The sequence below is a fragment of the Neopsephotus bourkii genome, unplaced genomic scaffold, assembly GCF_033783945.1.
Source record: "Neopsephotus bourkii isolate Nb327-2 ecotype Australia unplaced genomic scaffold, CSIRO-AGI_Nbou_v1 NB_318, whole genome shotgun sequence".
In the NCBI taxonomy this organism is placed as follows: Eukaryota; Metazoa; Chordata; class Aves; order Psittaciformes; family Psittacidae; genus Neopsephotus; species Neopsephotus bourkii.
Window position 1 is genome coordinate 7,467,777 of NW_026900826.1, and position 21,442 is coordinate 7,489,218.

Here is a 21,442-nt window from a genome sequence, read left to right on the forward strand (position 1 = left end):
TGAACCTGCTTCTGACCTGCCCCTCCTACGTTTACAACTCTCCATCTCGAGTCTTTCCAATGGAGTTCCTACCTCACAGCCCATCACCTGCAGAGAGCCCCCTGCCTCCTCGCTCTACCTGAAGGGCACGGCTCTGAGCTGCTCTGTGCATAGTTGCTTCTGCTCTCTACACAACGCACTGGGGAACATCAGTGTTCAGCTGATAGACTGTGGGACATGGATAGCCTTAGACTTCTTCCACCTACAGTTCACATCTCCCAGAAGGAGAGGAAAAGTGAAATTGTGATTATTTCCCACACCGCTGTTCACCTTGACTAGACACTCTTCCTTACCAAGCCCACATTGTGAGGGGCAGGACTAAGTCTACTCTTCACAAGTAGTTGCTTCCTTAGTGTTTGCATTTGTCTCTGTAGCTTTCACATACCATTGGTTTTTTAGATGCAAGGGAAAACTACTTGTGCTTCCTAGAAAACTCAGGGTCATTCTCACAATTTACTTTCACAAAACACCCCCTGTCCAAATGTGTCCTAAAGGCAATCGAATATGCAATCCAAAGGCAATCCAATACCATCCAAGCTGGCAGGCATTTTATCACTGGGCTGTTTCCTTTTCCAGGAAATCATCCTTACCAGGAAAAGAAAATAATAGGAAAGAATGACTTTATCAAGCAATTCATTGTAGTGGCAGCCCCCAACATGACACTCTTCATAGCTTAATAAGCAATTCATCTTATTTGGTTTTAACCCACTCCCCTCACCCTGTTCTTCAATCCCTCATCACTCCCACATAGTGTTCCTTACATTTTACACAGATAGAGCAGTGGCTGCAGGTTGCAAAGGGCTGCAGAGAAAAGGGAGCTTTACTTTTCCTATTTCCAGGGCTCAGCAGAACAGGAACAAGTCCCTCCCCTTTGCCAATTTCTGCCTATTACAATGATAACAGAGTTTATATAAACAACAGAAAAATACTAGACATGTATTTTTAAACATTGTGGTCAGCCTATTGAGGGAAAGAAATTATGGCAGCAAAGTAACACTAGCAATGAATTTGACTCCAAATTCCTGGTATCATTATTTTAGCACCATTAACATCCTAGATGGAGCCTAATTCCATCAAACAGGATGACAATGTACCGTAATGACCAATGACAGGTTTTGTTACTCACCTCCCAACTTATTTTAGCAACCTGCTTATTCTCTATAAAGAGTGTTGTTGAAAAGCAGAATCTTTCATTGACTAACTGCTTAAAGAAATATCAGAGGCCTGTGAGAAAAAGACAAGGAAATGTAATCCAATATTTGCTCCTACTCCTTTTTCATTCAGAATTATCTGATCAGATCTATCCTTTCATTTCACATTCACACACTCCAGCACACATTCACCTTGTACCCACAGCACTCACAAGAAAACAGCATCTTAGTTTTCCATATGGGAAAGAGTTATGGGAGTGATTATTTTTGCTGTGCCAGAAAGAAAAGTCAAATACTCAGCAGCAGATACTGCATCAGAAATCAGACCTTTCCTACATTAGACTTTCTCATGGCTTCCATTCCGGTAATATCTGAGCACTTCCATTACCATAGTATTTGGTAGCTGTCTTCACAACCTTCCCCTAAGGTAGGATATATGTTTACTTTCCTTCTTGCAGATGATGAAGCAGGCCAGAGCAATCTTCCCATGTTCACGAAGGAAGTTTGTAAAGGAAAACGGGACCCGAGTCTTTTGTGTCCCATGCTAGTCCACTGTATCATGAACCAATGCTTCAAAGTGATCAGGTCATTTGAACGTAAATGCAACTAACAAATTCTCCAGCAGGAATGTGAGTGAAGGCAAAGAGCTGAAATAACCCATATTTCTTTTATGTCTTAGAACAAGTGGCACTTCCAGGTGATCAAGGAGCAGAGAGGCAGTTGCACATAGCAACAGGTTGAGTTAACATCCCATGTTCAGGAAGATCCTGGACTATTTGTCTAAGTGGACTAGTTGCACATTTGTGTATTTTTTATCTGTCATTTTCACAGCAACAGAAACAAGCAGGTGTTTATGCCATTATATAAGGTCTTTTTCACAGGAAGTTAATAAAGTCTGAGACACTGCAAATAAGGATTGCAGGTATAATTCCCTCTCAAGATGACTTCAGGGTTCCAGTGTTAGTCATTAATCAGGTGACTCGCACTTTCTGGGTTTACGATTTTGACAAAAATCCCTTCATTTAAATTATGGCCTTGTATTCAACACTAGGGTATGTATTATTCTATATATAATTTTTAAATACAAAGAGAAACAGCATGGAAAAATTAGAATCGATGACATAAAAGTCTAGTCCTCTTATGGCATAGGCAAACAGAATGCTCTTGACTTTAACCTACGGGTTCCACTTCATATGTGGTGTATTTTTCATACATCATGGGTTTTAATAAATTTGCTGTATAAAGCACCAGAGCTACGTTGCCAGCAAAATATAAGGAAAACAAATATGTCAGGGTAATGATGCCAGGACAATTCTTTATTGAAAAAAGCAGTTTATTAATACCTTATTGCTACAAGCTAGATCTTATTATCATCTTGGGTCATTTAGAATCTTATTAGGTATTCTGACGGTGGATGAATAATCCTGTGATAAATTCTTTGCCATGTCCTTCACAGTTGTCATAGCAGGATCATAAACAGCATTTATAACAATCTAGCCTGGAGGAAAAGGCTTACAATGGTCTATTTAACATGCAGGAAATATTCAGATCGGCCATGTCTGGTTAGATTGGAGACCCACAGGAGAGATACTGAAGTTAAATGTAGCATGGGTTTCTCTGAAGATTAGCTTTGCAAAAGGCTTTGGGTCAGGGATATGGGGACTAATGCCAATGATATGGCCACAAGCAGCCTTCTTTCAAGAAAGCCAACTTGAACAGAGATGGTGGCTGCAAGTTACTTTCTTACTGATAAACCATGTAAGGTTACTTGAGCTGCTACTTAAGCAGTGTGGTTGAAATTACTTGTGACTGAATGGCTTGGAGCTCAGTCATATACTTCAGTGCTTATTATTTGAAAAAATAGCATGTGCACCCACATAGTGAAAAACCTGCACGGTTTTGCAGAGCTACAGGGCAACTTGCCTTCACTGGCCAACTTCTTGAACTCCTGCAAGCTCAGAACTGAGCTCTTTAGAACAGAAGTAACACAGGCAAATGATAAAAACCCCCTAAATTTACACTGCTTCAAATAGGTATTAAAAAAACATAAATAACAAAAAATAATAATCCCACACAGTCTACACGTATGATCACACACACAAACACTTTCCTGTCACTGAACACATGAATCCTTTGTACCTGTGTGATACAGTGTCTCATTCCAAGGTATGATACCAGTTTCCAGAGTCCAAATGCAGTTAGTGCATCTCAAGCCATCAAAACATCAGAAGATACGTTATTTTTAAATGCTTGTAGTGGTATGAATTAAAACTCATCCAAAACTAACCATGCAGGACCTGACGGGCACATTTTCAGGAGAGAGCTAATAGAAATAAGCGGCGTACTGGAAGAGATGGTGGTGACAGATTTGAGTACAACCACACAAACTTCCTCCACAGTAGGTGATGCCTTCCTCTCAGCACAAATAACTGAGACTATGAAAAGCAAGCAGCAAAATTTGCTTTTCTTAGAAAGAGATTAATTGCCTCTTTCAATTGAATTTTAAATACACAAAATGAATGTGTTCTGTAGCTCTAGTCCCTAAGACAGAGCTTTACTGCTGGAAAGCTAGCACAGATGTGGACATCTGAGAAATGTAGAAACTGCATTCTGGGACATCACTTAATGCAGTTATTTGGGCAACTCCCAGTAGAAGAACATCAAGAAATCCTGGGACTTGTTTGCAGGTGCAACTACCACCCACATAAATGATTTTACAAGCATCTATGCGTGTGCCCAATGTTACTACCAGCATATAGCTACTCTGCTTCCAAGGGTAGTACATATGGCACTGCAGTTAAACGGGTGCAGATCACAGTGACCACAAATTTCTGTCAATTGCTCAGAATTTGTTCCCAACTTAATTAATTGTCTGTCATTCTAAAGATGAAAATACACCCCAAAAAAGAAACCTTAAGTTATACCACCAGCTAAACACAAATGTCTTGGCATTTTTATTTTGTAGCAAAATTCAGCCTTTGCTCTTTCCTAAAAAGCTATGCTTTCTACTGAGAAGGTTTTAATATTTTTCCAAAGTGACATTTACAGTGAGAACACCACACACAACCAGACTGAAAGAGCAGCAGTGTAAAATGAATACCTTTTAAGATTATAAATTAACTGAAAGTCTTTGGAGGTTTAAAATTGTTAGTATCATTCTATAAATGCACAAACCCCCTCCAAGGCAGCTCTTGATACAGTCACCTAAAGCATAGTAATTTACAACGTATCTAAAGCAGTTTTCATTTGGTAACAGAACCATACAGCTGCGCATAAGTAAACACTTCTGGTGTACAAAACCATTGATTAGACCAATTGCCTTTAATTCCCTGTGAGGGAATACTATGCACATCCACCAACTGTGTGTGCACTGCTGTCTGAGTTTAAATGTGTTAACAAGGAGTTTGACACTATTGACTTTGAAGGACTATGACCAATAACTTTACCTGTACAACAGTGAGATGTAGGGATGGAGAAAGTGGAAATGACATGAGTTTAGAAATATCTGGGCAACATCAGTGTGTGCGTATATATACATATGTGTACATATATGTACATATATAGAGAGCATGGGGTTAAATTCTGCTGGCTTATTTCTCAATATACAATTTCTTCTAGAATATACCATCACTGGTTTCTACTGATTTCTGCTTGACTTTTATCAGCTTCTCCTACAAAACACGATCACTTTTGAATAGAGAGTAACGGTAAAATAAGAAGCTATAACACCTCTACCCCCAGTCATTTTTGCTACAACGGTAATCTAACATATCCATGGTCCTAGTATGTAAATGTTTGGAAGCATCCTTGTAAACAAATAATGTATGGACCAGACTGTATATTTCCTTTAAAAAGTATATATTATGTATTTCCAACCCTAGCCATTCTATGATTCTGTGTTTATTGATATTCTTTTTACAATAAATGAGATGGAGAAAAAGCAGAATAACAAACTCTACAATGCAGACTTAGTGGATTCATTGCAAGTCTGAACAGTTCATCAATACAGATTATGAACTACTTTTTTTTTAGAGCCAGTAGCTAAATAGGCTGGCAGATACCTTGATCATGAACAACAACAGCATTATTCTTCACAGTTCAAAGCAATTTTCCTTCTTGAGTGGGATTAGGCTATATAACTGCCCAGAGCTATACAAATAAATGCAGTTTGGTGCTACCTGAAACAGAAATCTGCTGAGAAAGACATCTGAAACTGGCAATAGGTGCAGGCACTGCAAATAATATTACTGCATAGATGGATGATGCACCAGAGACCAGCTCTTATCATAAAAACTACAATAGCAGATGTCAGTGAAATAATATTTAGCAACGACATGGGCATTCTACAAAAGTCAATGAGGAAAAAAAATCTTCTCAGGTACACGTGTATGTTGTTAATCATAATTAAGCCAAGTGTGACAGTTTCTTGGCAACAGTCACTGAGTTCTTTTCCCTGATGAGAAAATCCTGCAGGAATACTCTCTCTCTCTTTCACTACATCAAGCCTGCAGTTCTTTACACTAATGTCCTCCACTTGGAACACTCTTAAGTCATAGGGAAACTTTTGTTTTGTCAATTGCTTTTTGCTGGATAATCACACTATGACCTCCACAATAGAAAGGAGCAAGTTTCTCATTAGTAAAGTAAAAAGAGCTTTAAAAGCTAGCAATCTAGACAAGCACATTTACTAGTGCAGACAGGGGCAGGAGAGTGGGGACAAAAGAGATTCACAGCATCCAAGTTAGGGGTCTAACGCTACCCATATCCTCAAAGGAGACTGACAGCACCAAGTAGAATAGCAAAGCATCACTACCCTACAAGCAGCAAGTGAATGCTGATCCCTCTGAAGATGTATTTTTCCTTGCATAAGACAGTACCTATAACACCTAACAGTGAGCAAACATTTCCAAGAAAGCAATTTCCAGGTACACTTTCTGCTGACCTTTCAGTAATTAGGAAATTGCCAATTCTTCAACAACAATAGAAAAGGGGTGATTTGGATGGAAGCAAGCATTTTCAGATTTATTCTTTCCTTTTAAGACCCATTCTGACAGCAAGGTTTTGGCCAACTGCAAGCATTCCACTCAAGAGAAGTCAAGTTACCATGATTTTTTATGAAAAAAGGAAAAAAAGGTCAATTAAAGAATACTGACCCATTTTAAGAAATACATGTATGAGCAGAAAGGGTTGCAGAGAAACACAGTTATAATTCTAAAAGAAGGTGTAAGTACCACAGAGAGAAGAGAAATCCCCTGCAGTATGTATAAGCACATTACTGATAATTATATCTCAGTAATGAGGAAATTACAGTAAAACACTAGCAAAGCCTCTCACAATAAATTGCACAAGTTTATGGAACAATCTCTTCAGGGAAGTGTGTGGAACCTCCCTACATCATCTGAAAGACATAAAACACGGGAGACGAAAGACATTCACAGTGCTGTGGGGACAACAGTAAGCAGGAAGAGAGATGGACTGGTCTTCTCCATTTCTCAGCGCTGCGCCACAAGCCCAGGAGTGGGGTTTAAAATCACCACCTCTGCTGTCTCCATTTTTGTTGTCTGTTCCTGGCTGTATCTCATGTTAGTGAGATCCCATAGGGTTTAGCAATTAGCATGAGGAAAGCAGTATGATAATCAGAAGAAATTAATGGTTTAAAACCATAATCTTACACTTCCCCTGAGACTTGTTCCATGCATCTGGATTCCCAAAGAAAAGAAAAAAAAAAAAACACCAGGTAATTGATTCTTATTAAGAGAATGATCTGCCACAGAACGCTCTCCATGTGAAAAAGATGGTCATTTTAAAGTGCTCTCAGATTCAGAATGAACCTCGTGTCTGATTAGCTTTCTAAAGAAGAGAGGATAGGATCGTTCATGTCACCCCTCCCTTTTGTACTGAACATGACATAGGTCTTCATGTGCTAACAACCAGCATCTGAAAAAGGGAACAGCATGTGACAGTGAAATAGCAATCTTGAGATTTTTGGCAGCAATTTCAATGAGAAAGGTGGAGAAATGAGCACATCCTGCATGCTCTTCTCAGTCACTTGTGTGGAGAAGCCAGGCCAGTTCACAAGTTGTGGCTATTATCAAACTTCAGAAGTTATACATTGTATTTAACTATGTCCAATGCTGAATTTTTATACGCTCCTTGGAAAAGATTGAGTTAGACCTTATTCCCATGGTTAACTACACTATTAAACATGTGTTATTTATTCTGGCTGATTTCCCCTTTCAATGAATTGATTACTAATGTAAAAAAAGCAGTCATGTAAAGCCATAAAAATAACCCTCAGTAAGTGTCTGGTCTTTCTTCAGTGAGTGTAGGAACTAAATGGATCTCTTGGAGGCTTTTTTGGGAATTAGACAGAAACACTCAACCACTTCAGTTCAAAATAATACTTCACATAATCCAGAGCTGGATGACTTGCTGAGTAAAACAGAGAACATTTTCAAGACCTCTATTCTGTGGAGGATGTGGAAGCGTTTCATCTATAGCATTTTGGCAAGCTAGTACAGGTGCTTCAGCTCCACACTGCCTTTGCAGTTTTATCTATACACTACAGGTAGTTCTGCGGGCAGCATTTTTCCTGTGAACTTGTTTATTCGTTATGCCCGTTCCGGCCGAGCAGCCTTGCCCCAAAACTTGGACTAGGTCATAGAATGAGATCGCACGCAAACTTCTGCTGCTCCGTTTCAGAGATTTCACAGCAGACATCAACAGCGCAGCGCATCTTTACAACAGCTCGCACTGGAAAACTATTTGGAAGTCTATGTGAAACAGCTCCACCTGGCGATCTTTGCCATAATGACGACGTTTTTTTCCACGGGTACTCAAAAAGTTACTTTTTAATCTTCTTACGTCCTAAAGTAAGAAGATTAAAAAAAAGGTCGAGAACATCCCCAATCTTCAGAAGTTGTAGTTAAAATTTTAAAATTACATAAAATGAGAAAAAGTTAACATTACTCGAAATCTCAAGACCCCAAAATATTGCAGACAATCTCACAGAGGTAAACTTTGAAGTCAAGTGGAGAAGTAAATTCAATTCAGCATACAACAGTTTGTACTGCGTCAAGTCCTTCATTTTTCTCCTTCTACATCAAGTCACTGTCTCATGATAATTCTGTAGGCAGCAAGCCACATCCCTCCTAAACCACAGTAGAAACACACTGTCATGAGCACACAAGCTTTATTGTGTACAGGAAGACAGAAAAACAACCTCAGCAAAAGACTGATCAAACAAATTGCAATCAGCCACCATCAACAGAACAGTTTATCAGGAGCCACAAGCCCACCCTTTTCATAGCAGTGAGACAGGAACTGCCTTCTCTGCAGGAGAGGTGGCTGCTGGCGCTTCCTCAGGAGGCTCATGCTGCTGGACCCACTTTCTATGAGCACATACCCACTTTACCTCGGAAAGCTGAGCTGCAGGATGTTAACCTACGGAGGCCTAATTTGAAGGGATCTATCATATCAGGAATCCCTATGCTGTTAAATAACAACTGAGATTTAAAACATACAGCTTATGTCCTTCCCAGACCTCAAGCCCCCTTACAGTCACCGGTTGACAGCATCGTGCCCTTAACAAAGCATCTTTAATACTGGTCTGGGAAAAAAACCCATCAGAAATACCATATTCAGACAGATGTCAAAGCAGTCTGCTCTCCCTAGGGACAGTCTGCCTGACTGCCCTGCTGGTTTTGTCATTCTGAGAGCTCAACACAACTCTATTAGGATAAATTCTGTCGCAAGATAAATTGCATGTTCAAGTCACCTCAAGATTCAAAATCCACAATTAACAGTTTCATACCCATAATGGTAAATATCAGTACATCTTCCTCAGAAAGAAACTACCATCTGCATAAATTCCATGACTGCTTTAATACACTGGCACTGTGGTAGCATACTCATGCCACACTCTTGTGAATGCCAACCGTATCTGCTAGGATTGTGGTTCCTTCAAAACAACTGGATGTGTTCGTGATTACAGGAGAAACATACCTAACCTTCAGAGAGTGACAACACCCATACTGCTCCTGTACATCTTACAAGGCTAGACGTTCAAGGCCAGTGGAAAATCACATCACTTCTCCCTCCAGAATCACAACTTGTGTTGATTTTTGTTTCCTTTAATTTATACACTGCAACAGAGTATTAACCTGGAGAAAACATACCAAAGGAACCAATGCTTTTTCTAGAAAAAAGCAATACCTTCTAAAATTCAATATATTTAAAAGGAAATCTAGATCCCAGGATGCAAGCTGGTCAAATATCTTTCCCTGATGTTTAGTGCCATCTTTTGCATTTTGGCAAAATAAAATAGAAAAATATTCTCCTTGGTTTTGTTTAATTTATCAGCTCTGGATCCTTGTCTTACCTGCTTGAACTGAGGCAAGTTACTAGAAAGTTACCTATAGGCTAGACTTCTTGTCCAAGAACTTGATCAGAAGTGTCACAGTCAGCTCTTTGGCATTAGAAGTAGATTCCATAAGAGAGACTTAAAAGCATGCAATTGTGCTTGAATAAAGGAGAAGGTTGTAGAGAACCTGCAGAAGGTATGATTGATGCTCTCTTCCTTCAGAAAATGCAGTAACTCTTCATGAAAAATGGCAAAAAGGCTTTTGAAAGAAGATGTACAAACAGGAAGAAAAAGAAAAATTCTACATGAGAGTTATTGGAGCTTGAAATAACCACTTGGACCAAGGTGCAGACAGCACAGCCAGCAGTTTGAGCCCTCTTGTCCCAGACCATTAGGATGACAAATTAAGCTCATCACATACACTAAATACTTCTGCTCTGTAGTACAGACACCTTGCCCCACTATTTATAAAAACTATTTACAGCCAAGTCATTCTAACACATCCAACTAACACATCTGTTGTTAGAAATATTACTATTTGCTATTTCCTTTTATAAAGGAGGGATTAACACCAATATTAAAGAAAGACTGGCATTGAGCAGTTAAAACTAGTCTTTGATCCTCTGCCACATGGTGCACCAGGCCTAACTCCATAGCAGGCTTCTCTGATTCTGCTGAACAACTCCATAATTTGCAGACTGAAAGGGTGCTCAGTACCTTTTTGAAATGCAAGTCACCTCAGAGCGGACAAAGCTGACCACAGACAAGAATCAGTGAAAGCTGCCAGCCCCATCAGGAAACATTAGGGAAGGCTTCCTGCTTCTCTGAATTCCAAGAAAAACCATTATGGTTAGAAGAGAGCCAGAATTTTCAAGCAGCAGGTTCATGGGTAGAGCTCGAATCTCTGCACACTGGAAAAACAAGTGTAAAAGGAATTGTCCCGTAACTGTTTAAATGAACAGCATCCACTCTCTGAAAGGTTAGCTTCTGACATACTGATGCTGTCTTATTATTATAAGGACTTTTCTAAGTTGTGGCAACAGTAAGCAGCAATTTTCAGACTTCAGAATTAGAGCCAGGCTGCTATATAGCTACTGCTCTCCAGCATTCTTTCACTTACCATCTAGTTTGTGTCTTTACTATAAATACTGTGTTCAACTTGTAATTTTCTAATCAACCGAAACTGCAAAATACTGATTAATCTAAATGATAACATAATTATAATGACAACAGATGCGCCACTGATAGAAGGCAGATGCAATCTGAAGAGAGTGATTGGTGCCTTAAAAATGGCATTCTTGGAACGACAACAGGGAACCTCAAAGGATTTTTGATGCTAACATTACAGTTGATAAGTAAATACTATGATATAAAGCTATTTAGAAAGACAGAGGAAAACAAGACCAGGTTGGAGTTTTTGGCAGAGATTCTCTTAATTCTTTGTCTAAGTCTCATGAATGAAGGAAAAATAATTCAGTAAAGGGTTTTCATTATTAAAATGCTTTGCCTACCTCCCTTTCCAAATCACTCCAACACATCGTCTATCAAGGTCACCTGACATCTCTGAGTTGTTTTCTTACCTGGTAAAGAAAATCTAGCTTCTCCCAAATTAGCTTTTGGTCTTCTAGAAGAAGGCAAACTTATATCTCTCAGGTAGTTCCTGACTGATCTGGAAATGGTAAAACCAAGTTTAAAATGGTGGAGAAGGCTTTTTAATTACTCCTGATTTAAGCTGGGCTTTCAAAACTCCCAACATTTCTCCTCAGAATGAGCACCTTTGCCTTTTTAAAATCATTTCCAGTGAGCAGTGACGTACTCAGTTGAGGATTTCAAATGTCACAGTGTTCTTCAAAACAGAAACCCAAAGAAAAACACAATGAAAAAGCTAGACTACATGGCAATACAATCACTAGAAGAAGCAACACTGTAGTGTAAACTCTCATAGAGATCAACATTTTTGTAGTTCTGGCCCTTGTAGGTCTAGATTCTACCAGCAACTAAACTTTCCAACAGATACAACTAAAAGTTTGAAGAGACCATGTTAATCCAAATGTAAGTTCTTGGTAAACTAACAGGGGGAAAAAACCCTGAAATTAAACAACTTCTCCATTAAGTTGTTATTTTGAAAACAAGGGATCAGACACAACAGCTACAGAACACAAGCACAGATCACAAAGCACACTGACACGCACATGTTCTGCTGTGCCAGTTCCAGCCCATGTCTTGCTTTCAAGCGACACTGAACATACCTTTCTCCTTTCCTTACATCCTAAGATGTTTGATTTAGACTATAGGCATGGGAAACGAATCTCACTCTACTTTTGTCACAGACAGACACATCTTAATTGTGCCAGAAAAACACTCATAATGCAGGTAGCATAACATCACAGAGTGACTTCCCTGCCTCATTTATGTATTTCTTCTTTCCTCAACCAATTCTAATGTAAGTAATTTTATTTCCACTACCCAAATTTCCATTTTGGTAGCTGAATACCATATTAGCTAGTCCACTGACTTACTCCAAAATGTAAAGTAACTTTACTGTTACAGAAATGAGAAAGGAACCCCAATTACAATTGTATGAGCACTTGGATATTGCAACAGGCTTGTGATTCATCCTTTTATGCTGCTCATAACTCAAATTCTCCTAGGGCTTACCTTTTTGGTATTGTTGTTTTGGCTTCTACTTCAGCCTCCATGCAGGTTTTTAGATGGAGATCCCTAAGCTGACATAACATCAGTACAGAGCTAATTCAAAGCTGTCTTATCTGGTCATTTAAACAAAAGACTGAAGCCATTTTAAATTTAACCTCTGTTATTAGAGTTAAGTCTATAAGAAGTAGAGACAGGTCACTTTTTCACAACATGGAACAAAGATGTGCTGCATTAATTTCACTAATGTTTAATAGATTATAATTGGAATTAGGTCTCCAAAGGGAGGGTTTGAACATGTGTTTACCAACAGAAGAATGACAAGGACTGATCAGAAATAAGACCAGAATGTTTAGTCTAATTACTTTCTTGGTTATCTGAATATAACTGTTTGTGTAGAAAAACAAGATTGCCACCGGAAACAAGAAATCCCTTAGCTTTCTTCTTTCCACTGGCAATCTGCTAACAGCAGCAAATTACATTCAAATTGCACATCAACTAGTATTAGTATTAATTGTAAACTAACCTCAGTTCACTTAATTGTGGGCATAATGAAGTATTACAATTAGCCATAATATATTATTTAAATAAGAAATATCAATATTATTTAGAGCAGGTGCCAATTACGGCAGGCAGTGAAATATGCCACCGAACAGTATTTCAATTAGAAACTCAATTTCAGCAGAGACAAAGGTCCCCGTCACTGTGGGGAAGTGGCTCCCAGCACTAAGGTGCACCCACGGGGAGGGGAGGCCGGCGGGGATCTTGCCGGGATCTTGCCTCAGCAGGGATCGCATGGGAGATCTGGAGGAACTGTACAGACACAGCTACAGTTTCTGCAGAACAGGTTTATATAGCAGCATACAGGAGAAAGAGATCACCACATGAACCCACTAGGTCCAAGGTACTAATGAACTGTTATTGGATCTTAAAACTATTTTTACCAAAAACCACATTTCCTATCTGTATAGTCGCTACTGTTTGTAATTTTCTTTGCTTAAGAACATGGTGACTACAAAGCATAGTTTTCAGTGGATTTGGATGCAAAAGCTTTAGGGCTAAAAACATGCCCCTTTTTCAGTCTTTTCAAACTTTTAAGATTCATTTCTGGCTTCTTACCCCATTTCTCTGCAGTTTTGAGTAAAGCAGGAAAGGCTGAAGTTTAAATCCCCACTGACATAAATTTGGATTGAAGATGCCTAATGTTTCTACCCCCAGTTCTCTATTAGGATGCGGACATTCACCCAAAACACTCATGTCAAACTTAGCACTAGGCAGCGTAACCAATATTTTTGCCGGAATACATTTATCTTTCCAGTACAGAAATTGCATCCAGCAGAACGGTACCCAACAAGTGGAAACAAGCTGCATCTATAAAGAGACCTAGACTAGTTTACATGAGTTAAAATTTATACTAAAGATAACTTATGCTACAGCTGCCAAAATCTGAATTCCTTACCTTCCATATATCCTCACTGCTTCAGATCTCAGTCTGTACAATTATAAAGTAAATGTAGCAACTCAAGGCCAGCAAAACACGGAAAATCTCATGGGAAATAAGTCAAAATAACAGATACATTCTATGTATTTTACACTTCCTAGAAATGCTCCTGGGTTACACTGGAGCCTAAAATCGGGGTTGTCAAATGAATGTTGCTAACAACAAAATATAGTACCAGTGATTCTTTTAATTTTCCAAGTATTCAAAAGCGTTAGTCAGTTCCTGATGTTGTGTTGCAATAACACAAAGTAAGGAAAAGATTTTGATTAGCTAGGGAAAGTTCAAGAGAAAAATTGCAAGCTGATATATGCTGCAAGTATGCTCAAGTTTCAGTCACAGGCCCACGGTGATAGAACTTTTCTTGCTGTACATTAAGATAATTTCAGTATACTACAATTATGTGCCTAATTAAAATTAAGAAATTAGAACACAGTTAAAAGGAATGATATTTTGCTCACAGCTAATTTCATTAAAGTATTAATGAACAGGACTCATTTTATGGCTAGAGGGCAACTACTTTCTGCAAAGTACTTCCATGCCAGCTAATTTATTCATGCATGAAAAACAATCCAATGAGAAATGAGCGAGCCGGGAACTGCTGCTCCTAATTAAAATATTTAAAACACCATGTCTATTCTGTTCCATGCAGCCAAAGACCTCAGCCAGGAGCCAGCACGATGCCAATTAACATGGAACAAGCAAACACACAACACCCACAGCTTCTGATTAAAGTGCATGTTATTGCACCATACGATGTATTGTTCCACACATGTATGTAAATGTTTAATTAACCCATGTCTAAATCTCTGTAATGTTCAGAAATGGAGATTTTAAATCCTAAAAAGTGACAATCAGACTGTGAGAGTTCACTTTTATTTATCACAATGCTTTCTTAGCAAACTCATTGGTGTCATCCTGCAATTCATGCTGTAAAGTAGTTCTTAAGGGAGGAGGGGAGGCAGAAGCAGAGAAGGAAAAAGGAAAAGGCAAAAGATTTTATTTTCTGCACTTTAGACAGCAATGAGATTGCTGGTTGCCAAAGGCTTGGAAATGGAACGCAATGCTGGGTTAGCCCCAGGTAATACAGTATTTTTCATTAATAATTGAAGGAAGAGCCTGGGACTAAACCCATTTGTCAGTCTTGGACGGCGGCAACAAAAACAAAACAAAACCGCTTCCTTTATAAACCAAAGCGCTGTTTGTGGGGGAAGAACCCAAGGGATGGTTCCCACTAGAGAAGAGCACTGTAAAAGCTCAGAGAGAAGTTGGAGACTTGCAAACTTAGTAGAGAGCAGGATCAGAAAAACAGAAAATCCTCTAAACTTTACTTCACACACAGGCAAGCAAAATGAGTTCAAGGAGACTTGAAATAGCAGATCTTTTCCTCAGTTTGCACCACCGTAGGTCTTCCTGTTTGAAAAGTTTTTAGGGTCTTTTTCCCCCCTTCAGTTGATATTCAAGCATTTCATGAGAAATCTGGCTCCCCAAAGAGGTTATTCTTCCCCTTTTCTATTCGATTCCCCTGCAAAACTTGTACACCAGTTTCTTCATTAAATTCAGCAAGTGAAAGAAATTAAACAGCCTTCCCTTGCTTTTTCTGGATGATTGAATAGACTTACTTCTGTCTTTCTGTCTTTCCCTAGCTGACAAGATTTGCAACTTGTTGATGGACATTAAACAATTGCCAGGAATCCCACTAGAGAAGCTCTTCTGAAATTTTTCCTATTAACAAACCATGGAAATGTGTCAGCACAGCCAGCACTCATTCAAAGTAACATGAGCTCAGCCTTCATGCACTGCCTGCAGAGCGGTAAGCTCACATACACTGTGACTCTTCTCATAGGCAGGTGTTTCGTGCCCCGGACTTGGTCCCAACCTTTCTCTAATTCAGAAAAAGACACCAGGAGCAATAAGTCTCCAGAGAGCGAGGGACACAGAGGTGGTGGTGTCTTCAAGCAGAGACTCTCTCATACAGTGTTTGTCAAGTACTGGTTCAGTTACTCATCATCAATCAGCTCAACCTGTCTAGGCTGTCTAGGCTCTGCCATAATAGAAATAGTAAGTGTGGAGTCATAACATACATTAACAAAATGGGCTTTAACCTCTTGGCAAGATTTCACTGCAGTTAAAAAAATCAGGCTTTTTCATTACCTGCAGAAAGTTGTTCTTCCATTTGGAACATCCCACCAAGAGGAACCTAGTGAACAGACTTTACGGCATGAAACATCTACAAGATTTTTCTTTTCCTCCCAAGCAAGTTAATTCAAGTATAAATCAGAATTGATTTTAAATTTAAATGCTAAAACTTGCAAGTGTCAAATTCTATATCTTCCTCACAAAAACAAACACCAGATTTTGTAAGGAAGAGAAGAGGAAAGGAAGAAAAGATACTGAGCAACTCAAAAAAAGGACAAGAAGATACAAAGCACTATTAAAATATCAAGGAACCCCACTGTCCTGGGTTCAGCAGTAGCAGTCCTTTTTATCCTTCTCAGTAGCTGGTGCAGCACTGTGTTTTTTACTTTCAGCCTGGGAACAACGCTGATAACCCCAATGTTTTTAGTTGTTGCTCAGTAATGTTTATTCTGACCAAGGACCTTCTCAGTCTCATGCCCTGCCAAGGAGGAGGCAAAGCTGGGAGGAAGCAGAGACAGGACACCTGACCCAAACTACCCAAAGAGGTATTCCATACTACAGCACGTCATGCCCAGTACATAAACTGGGGGCAGTTACCCAGAAGGGTTAGATCACTGCTCGGGTAAGGCTGGGTATCGGTCAGCAGGTGGTGAGCAGTTGTATTCTCTTCCCTTGTTATTTCCCTTATCATTATTACTATTGGTGGTAGCAGTAGTGGTTTGTGTTATACCTTAGTTACTGGACTGCTCTAATCTCTGCCCATGGGAGTTACATTCTTTTGATTCTTCTTCCCATTCCTTCATGAGTGGGGGGAAGAAGGGGGGAAGTGAGCAAGTGGCTGCACGGTTCTGAGTTATCGGCTGGGCTTAAACCATGACAGATATATTTAGCAGTCTTTCTTTAAAAATTACAGTTACATTTTAAAAGGGAAGATCCACATCTTGCTCCCTATCTGTTTGTTCAGGATTTTGATAGAGTAGCATTAAAAAAAAACCCAAGCAACTTCTGGACTGTTGTCTAAAACTTTACAGCTATGTCATCTTCAGCTAGAACTTCTGCATGTATGCTGGCATAAACTGGGTCAACCCCAGGAAGTGGTAAAAGAGCAGATACTGTAGGATATAATTTAGTAGTGATAGCAGTCTGGCAGCATTCCTCCTGGACTCAGCACTGCACTACAAGTACACCTGCAAGGTCTGGGAAAGGCAAAAATACTGAGGGAGAGGGAGCGGTGATGTGAGAAAAAGGATGCCTGGTGGTAAAACCAAAAGGGGATGAGGTATGGAATCAAACTGAAATGGTAAGGCCAATGAGATCCAAAAAGGAATGAAGAAAAGATGTTCATAAGGGAGGAATACGGGAATTCAGGAAAGCAAAAGAAGATGGGTTTCAAAAGATAAAAAGAGCAGTCAAGACAGATTATTGCTGAAACAGGCATGGGGAACACATCTGAATTCAGGACAGCAAGACCATCTTAACAATAAAATAAATTTCATCTCCTCTTATCATCCCTAACCTTTGGATTTAAAGGCAAGTCTCTGTTTAATCTCAGTTGCTATCAGTACTCCCTACATTGCTGTTGATCAAATTAGAGATTCCAGTTAAACATGGGTAATTTTATTTGCTTTACTACACACTCCTTATGGCTGTTGAAGCACTCTTCACTTTCTCACAAACCATTCTTTAGCCTGTAGTGTCTTCTGTGGCAAAACAATCCCTTAGCCTCCTGAAACATCTTCAGTCTCCGCATATATACTCTGATCTGTTGTATCATTTTAACCAGTGAGCTACACCGTATGTCCCACTACAGTTCTTATCCCCTGTTCAGTCTATCCACTGCCACAACAGCACACACAAGTCAGACTCAGGATCCAGCTTGGTGCACCAGACAAAAAGATGACTTAAGGCTACCTCAGTCCATCCTCACCTTCTGTTATTCTTGCACTCGGTACAATACCTGACCAAGTATATGTCTCAAGACCAATGTGTAATAATTTTCAGACATCATATCTGTTATAAGTTTCCTGTCAGCTAATGTTTCTCTTTGCCCAGTATTTTTAGCGCTGAACTGGAAAAACATATGAAGGTCCCCTAGTTCTACACTCAAAATCCTGGAAGAACATCTTTACAGCACATCAGAGACTAAAAGTTGCGGTCGTGTTCCCCCACCCCACCCCCAACTCTTTTAAAACCCTAGCTGCACATCACCGAGTGGTAATACATGTGGGACCCTTAGAACTCTACCAATTTAAGTTAAAATCCATCCTGTTTTACTTCACAAGGGAGTCACTTAAAAAGATCTTGTGTCCCATGGTAATCACTGAGGGAATTTTGCTGCAAACTGCTCCACATGGAAACAAGACTGCTACTGTAGCATGACTGGCAAGATCAGGACCAGAGAACTCTGGGTTGGATTGAGTTTTTTTCCACCAAGGGTGGATACAAAACCTCACAATATGCAATTGGCTTCATCAAGGTTGAAAAGCCTCCCCATTATTCAAACAGCCCACATAGCAACAGCTTTCAGCTTGTCTCAAATTCTGCTTGAAGTGAGTTCTTCCAAAAAGTCTGTGGACTTCTGGTCAGTAAGGTATAGCCTCTTTGCAAAGATGTGACCTTTCTCTGGGATTTACAATGAAATTTGAATAGCATCTCTATGTCTCAGACGGGGATGTCACCTGTCCAAATGAGACATGACAGACAAACCACTAATGAATATAACTTTCTGGACTGTGTTACATTACTGGGACTTCTAAAGACATTGCAGGAACAGTGTTTATCCAAGAGGCCCGATTTTCTGCATTCTCTAGGAGATCGTGCTTTCACTTGTGTTCTAAGTTAAGCAGCGTACGTTAATTTCAACATTCTCAAGTATCAGGAGCAAAGAGCAAACTTCAAAAAAGACACCACATTTTTACGCATCTTTAGTCAGACAAACATTAGTCCTTTTCCCTAACTGATGCAGCTATTCTAAAGAATGTTAACTTACTGTTTTCTAAATATGCAGATGTTCTGTTGTCATAGTTTCATAAAGTAATGAAGAGCTTCTTAATATTTAATAAACCTTGCATGCTGTCCCCAGGCAGGGAGCACAGACTGTTGATAGCCAGCTACTAAATGTCCATTAAAATACAGTATCTCTCCTTAAAATGTGCTTAACAAACAGGTTATATCACCTGCAATGGAATGTGAACTGTTTCAGCTACAAACCCAAAATACTTTCATCCTACAAGAAACCCACACAGGCAGCAGGGAAAGCTGGCACTTCCTGCAGGCCGTTCTGATCTGGTGAAATCTTCACCCTGTGACAAATGCCTGTCACTCTGACTGCTGTATGGCAATATGACAGACCAAAGGGCTTGATACAGGCAAAGAATGCTACAGAGAAGCTATGTCTAAAGCTGCTTCTTGGGAGTCTTGTTTATTGTCTCCTGTGTGCAATGCAAGTCATAACATATTGCAATAATGATCTTCACTAATTGGATACAGAAGTCATTAATACAGAACAGTAATATTTGTCCACTTTAGTACTGCCTTTTTATGTTCAAAGACAAAAAAAAGCCGAACCCTAATGTTAATGAGATTTGATACAAACAAGGAAAACCATTACTGCAACTAGGACTAGACATTGTCTTCCACGGAGCTGCCACACTAGGGTTCCACCTATGCAGTAGATTCTGTACTGGACTTTGACATGTCTTCCCCTTTGTAAGTCCATTTGGTAAAGAGCTGTGTAAGGAAGTGGTAGCAAAGGGCAGGGAGTTCCTAACTCCTCCTGCGTGATCAACACAGGCATGCAAAGCCACAGCAACAGACCTCTTGCATATCTGCGGTTATTCATCTTCGTCACCTTCCTCTGCTCACAAATATCCCTACATTGCCAACACAGCTGTCATCAGTCTACAATAAAAGATAAAAGGTACACTCATATCAAAAGATAAAATGAGGTCATCAGAAATAAATAGGGAAGATAACTAGTCCACCAAAGCCCAGGGTAGCTGGCAGTTTGGCTCTGGCTTTATGGGAAGCACAGAAATAGAAGAACAATAAACATGGTGCTTTTAACTGAAAAGAGTCTTTAAAACTGATCTCGGCTAGCTCCACAAGAGTCTTGTGGATTGAACTTTGGCTTTTTAGGCTGTACTTCTTGGTGTCTAATTGGTTCGATGCCTGAAGAGAGGGAACAAACATGATTAGAGTAAAGCAAGCTGCCTTTTGAAAATCAAGAACCTCTTTGAATCCTGAACATCCCTTAAAAGTGAATTGGATCCAGCTAGCTAGTGCACTGCTTTTGAGTTACAGAAGCCTAATCAGGCTGCATTTATTAATTTAAAAGATTGCAGTAATTTTAGGGTCAAGTTTGCCTAGATAAATGCACATGGAATACGAAAAACCTCGCATGTATTCCCTGCAAGAATACAAACACAAAAGGGGAAAAAGTTTGTAGGAGACATTACTGATTTCTTCTTCCTTTTCTGCAGCAACATGTGATCATATGAACCTTGGGTCATACCAATATGCAAGCCCTAAATGATTAGGAAGCAAATTGTAACAAAGTTGTTCTAAAAGGCTTTTACTCTGACATGTCCATGAAACCAGCATCACGCACCTGCTAAAAAAAACAAAATCATCATAAAATTTTATACTTTGTATTTCTTAAAGTACCCCCATCCCATAGTTCTCATTCAGATTTTAACACATCTGTTTGTATAACCAAAACCCTAACTACAACTCTACATTCTGAACACTCTTCTATTCCAATGAGCTATGTTCAACTTGTGGAGCTTTTAATGTTTTCCAAGAGTATACAACAGTGGCATTCCTGTGCTATTCCCAGAGATGTAGTTTTGGAATCAGAATGCCATTTTTGCTCCTGGTTCTTTTTTGATCAAGTGAATTAGAAATACAACAATTTCAGCTATTCATAGGTATTACACTGCATGAAAATAGACATGAAGAGTTTGCATGAAGAGTGTTTCTGGGGAAGGAGGAAAAAGAAAACCAAAGGTCTTTTCTCCCTTTCCATAAGCAAGGATGCAGCTGTTCTGCATTTTTCAAATTGAAGTTCTAGTTTCATTTTTATCACTCAGATACATTATGTATACTACTGCTGGGGTACTGAGGCCCTGAATATCAGCAAGAAACTACAGAACACAGACACACCCAAAACCATGTGTGGGTAAAAATGTCAATACAGAAACTGGCTTTTTCTTAACTTAAAGAATCAAACATCTCTCCCAGTAGGTCAGACCTTGGTCCTTGACTGCTAAGAGACACAGTGCCAGCAAATAACTATCACGCTTGCTGAGTTCAGGCCTCAGTTCTCCCCATCTGTGACCTTCTAGCGACTACTGAAGGAAAATGCTCCATTGTCCAATCTTTGGTAGGCTGAGGTATGGTGCTCCATGCAATGAACTGCTGGGATTAGTACCTCTAATCTGTTATTGTCATAGAATCACCACCAAATGACAGAATGGTTTGGGTTGGAAAGGACCTTAAGGTCATCCAGTTCCAACCCTCCTGCCATGGACAGGGACACCTCCCACTAGACCATGCTGCCCAAGACTCTGTCCAGCCTCGCCTTGAACGCTGCCAGGGATG